Raw genomic sequence first — 4787 nt, forward strand, 5'->3', positions numbered from 1 at the left:
GTCGTGGTGCTGTGATTCCCTTTTGCCCTAGAATAATGCCCAGTTTTCAGAAGCCACGTACCCTGAACTTGAAAAGTTCTGAGGACTTAGTTGACTGGCTAACACAGGACACCCAATCTTGTACAGCCTCCGCTCGGAACCTTGACGCACCATCCTCCTCCAGCTTAGCTTCAGGCACCTCTCAAGATAGCACTCACCCGCCTGCCGCCACCACCAAAACTAGCACCACAGCCGCTTTACTTGGTATGTCAGAGGAGTTATTCACACACCCGTTTGAAGAAATGAGTGATGCGCAACCATTATTGCTAGAGGATGTAGATAACAGGGATATGCCTCAGGCAGGCAGCATTAAACACATGGAGGTACGGTGTGATGATGATGATGTTGTACCCGCTGCTGCTTCCTTTTCTGAGTTGTCAGATACAAGCGAAGCGTTTGATGATGACGATGCGTCCATGGATGTCACGTGGGTGCCCGCTAGAAGAGAAGAAGAACAGGGCGAAAGTTCAGATGGGGGGACAGAGAGGAGGAGGAGGAGACCAGTTGGAAGCAGGGGGGGGGTCGTCGCAAGGAGCTAGTGGCACAGTCAGACAGCATGCATCGGCACCCGGGGTCAGCCCGACAGCACGCCAATCAACGCATGCTGTGTCCACCACCAGAATGCCGTCATTGCAGAGCTCAGCAGTGTGGCATTTTTTGTGTGTGTCTGCCTCTGACAACAGCGATGCCATTTGCAACCTGTGCCAAAGGAAACTGAGTCGTGGGAGGTCCAACACCCACCTAGGTACAACTGCTTTGCGTAGGCACATGATCTCACATCACAAACGCCTATGGGATCAACACATGAGTACAAGCAGCACGCCTACTCTAAGCCGCCATCCTCCTCCTGGTCCAGCATCTTCAGCCACGTCAACCACTGCTGTCCTTCTTGCCCCCTCTCAACCATCCGCCACTCCGTCTCCCCCCTTGAGCAGTTCCCGCTCATCTGCCCACAGTCATGTGTCTGTCAAGGACATGTTTGAGCATAAGAAGCCAATGTCACCAAGTCACCCCCTTGCCCAGCGTCTGACAGCTGGCTTGTCCGAACTATTAGCCCGCCAGCTTTTACCATACAATCTGGTTGAGTCTGAGGCGTTCAAAAAATTTGTAGCTATTGGGACACCGCAGTGGAAGGTACCCGGCCGGAATTTCTTTTCACAAAAGGCAATCCCCAACTTGTACTCGATTGTGCAAAAGGAAGTCATGGCATGTCTGGCACACAGTGTTGGGGCAAGGGTCCATCTGACCACTGATACCTGGTCTGCAAAGCATGGTCAGGGCAGGTATATCACCTACACTGCGCATTGGGTAAACCTGCTGACGGCTGACAAGCAAGGAATGCGTGGCATTGCAGAGGAGTTGGTGACACCGCCACGAATTGCAGGCAGTCCTGCTGCCACCTCCTCTACTCCTCCTACTCCATCCTCTTCCATAACCTCCTCGGCTGAGTCCTCTTGTGCCGCTGCGTCTTGCTCCACATCAACGGCACCCCCCCAGCTCCCCAGGTACTATTCCACATCCCGGATACGGCAGTGTCACGCCGTCTTGGGTTTGACTTGCTTGAAAGCAGAGAGTCACACCGGACAAGCACTCCTGTCCGCCCTGAACGCACAGGTGGAAAAGTGGCTGACTCCGCAGCAACTGGATATCGGCAAAGTGGTGTGTGACAACGGAAAAAATTTGATAGCGGCATTGAAGTTGGGCAAGTTGACACATGTGCCGTGCATGGCACATGTGTGTAATCTGATCGTACAACGCTTTGTGCATAAGTACACAGGCTTACAGGACGTCCTGAAGCAGGCCAGGAAGGTGTGTGGCCATTTCAGGTGTTCCTACACGGCCATGGCTCACTTTGCCGATATCCAGCGGCGAAACAACGTGCCAGTGAGGCGCTTGATTTGCTACAGCCCTACACGTTGGAATTCAACACTCCTAATGTTCGACCGCCTGCTCCAACAAGAAAAAGCTGTTAATGAATATTTGTATGACCGGGGTGCTAGGACAGCCTCTGGGGAGCTGGTAATTTTTTTGCCACGTTACTGGACGCTCATGCGCAATGCCTGTAGGCTCATGCGTCCTTTTGAGGAGGTGACAAACCTAGTCAGTCGCAACGAAGGCACCATCAGCGACATCATACCATTTGTTTTCTTCCTGGAGCGTGCCCTGCGAAGAGTGCTGGATCAGGCTGTAGATGAGCGTGAAGAGGAAGAGGAAGAGTTGTGGTCACCATCACCACCAGAAACAGCCTTATCAGCATCGCTTGCTGGACCTGCGGCAATGCTGGAAGAGGATTGTGAGGAAGAGGAGTCAGAGGAGGATTGTAGCTTTGAGGAGGAGGAGGAGGAGCAAGACCAAACACAACAGGCATCCCAGGGTGCTCGTTGTCACCTATCTGGTACCCGTGGTGTTGTACGTGGCTGGGGGGAAGAACATACCTTCAATGACATCAGTGAGGAGGAGGAACGGGAAATGAGTAGCTCGGCATCCAACCTTGTGCAAATGGGGTCTTTCATGCTGTCCTGCCTGTTGAAGGACCCTCGTATAAAAAGGCTGAAGGAGAACGACCTGTACTGGGTGTCCACGCTACTAGACCCCCGGTATAAGCAGAAAGTGGCGGAAATGTTACCCAATTACAACAAGTCGGAAAGGATGCAGCATTTGCAAAATAAATTAAAAAGTATGCTTTACACAGCGTATAAGGGTGATGTCACAGCACAACTGGAATCTAACAGGGGGAGAGGTGGAAGTCATCCTCCTCCTCCCACGACCACGCCGGCAAGGACAGGACGCTTTAAAGACGTGTTGTTGATGGAGGACATGCGGACCTTTTTAAGTCCTATGCATCGCCACAGCCCTTCGGGATCCACCCTCAGAGAGCGACTCGACCGAGAGGTAGCAGACTACCTCGCCTTAACTGCAGATATCGACACTCTGAGGAGCGATGAACCCCTTGACTACTGGGTGTGCAGGCTTGACCTGTGGCCTGAGCTATCCCAATTTGCGATAGAACTTCTGGCCTGCCCCGCTTCAAGTGTCCTGTCAGAAAGGACCTTCAGTGCAGCAGGAGGTATTGTCACTGAGAAGAGAAGTCGCCTAGGTCAAAAAAGTCTAGATTACCTCACCTTTATTAAGATGAATGAGGGATGGATCCCGAAGGGACTGACACTGGGCGATACATTCGATTAAAAAAGGCCTGATGAGATGAGCTGCCTTGAGCTAAAAATGGTCCACACGCTGCTGTATTTTAGCTCTGAATGACGTTTGACTTGCGTGACTTATCCGCCACCAACTAGGGTTCAAGCCGCCATGTTTTAGGGCACTTTCTGCCTGTGAAACAAACATCAATTTTTCTGGACGCTGCTACAGCAGCGGCTGCAACAATACCAAATTTTTCAGGCATGTGTACATGCCTAATTTTTAGGCCCACTGGTGCAAGTGGACTGATTACAATTACAGGGCCTCTAAAGAGTCCTGTATTGTTATTTGTCGTCACTACCTTCCCGCGTCGGGAGTGGGTCATTTGCGCCCCTGCTGCCTTCCTTGCATGTGGTAGCTGTTTGTCAGGGATTTGTCAATCCATATCTGCCAAGTGACCCTATGTAGGGGGAACAGTCCCTATTCTGCTCTGTGTCAGTGTGTATCATGGTCTCTGTGGACAAGGAACAGTCTCTATTCTGCTCTGTGTCAGTGTGTATCAGGGGTTTTGAGGACAGGTGTCAATCCATATCTGCCAAGTGACCCTATGTATATCTGCTGTCAGTACACAGGAAAAGTTTAAATATTTCTTGTTCTACGTTCTCTGCAACTCCACGCACCGACTCATCCAATACGTGAAGATCTGGGGTTTCTCTGACTCTCCTCAGTAGTGTATCAAACAGAGTCTGCACTGTGGTAACACGGACATCTTCAGGACATAACTCAACTATTTGCAGATAGGCAGTCTGCAGCTTCTCTTTTTCACCTGTTCTCTTCTTTCTCTTATGCGTATTCTTGTCTATATGCAGGTGGTCTCTTGCCTTTCTTTTAACCAATTCGTTCCTTCCATATGGTTTCAAAAGATCTCTGGCATCATTACTTTCAACGCAAATAATGTCATCATAGTTAGTCTCCTCATTATTCACCGGGAAGAGAGTGTTTGCACTGACTACCCACAGCATGCTCTTGCCATTGCCTACTCCACCTTCAACGACAGGGTGCAAGTCCCAAGGAGAAGGATCATTCACTTTATTATCTGTCTTTATTTCACAAGTAGTGCCTGGAACATCCTCATGGGTCACAAGATGTAAATCTGGACTAATGTCAACCCCAGGGTCTGGAAAATCTAAAGAGTCCTGTATTGTTATTTGTCGTCACTACCTTCCCGCGTCGGGAAGATTTCTTTCACAGGGCGCCCAAAGGCCTAAGGCTGGCCCTGCGCATGGGTCAGTGGCTCTGCACCAGACTTCCCTCCAATTGATCAAAGTTAAAGGATTTCAAGTGGACTGATTACAATCACAGGGCCTCTAAAGCGTCCTGTATTGTTATTTGTCGTCACTACCTTCCCGCGTCGGGAAGATTTCTTGCACAGGGCGCCCAAAGGCCTAAGGCTGGCCCTGCGCATGGGTCAGTGGCTCTGCACCAGACTTCCCTCCAATTGATCAAAGTTAAAGGATTTCAAGTGGACTGATTACAATCACAGGGCCTCTAAAGAGTCCTGTATTGTTATTTGTCGTCACTACCTTCCCGCGTCGGGAAGATTTCTTGCACAG

Source organism: Pelobates fuscus, unplaced genomic scaffold (assembly GCF_036172605.1).
Source record: "Pelobates fuscus isolate aPelFus1 unplaced genomic scaffold, aPelFus1.pri scaffold_63, whole genome shotgun sequence".
NCBI classification, from domain to species: Eukaryota; Metazoa; Chordata; class Amphibia; order Anura; family Pelobatidae; genus Pelobates; species Pelobates fuscus.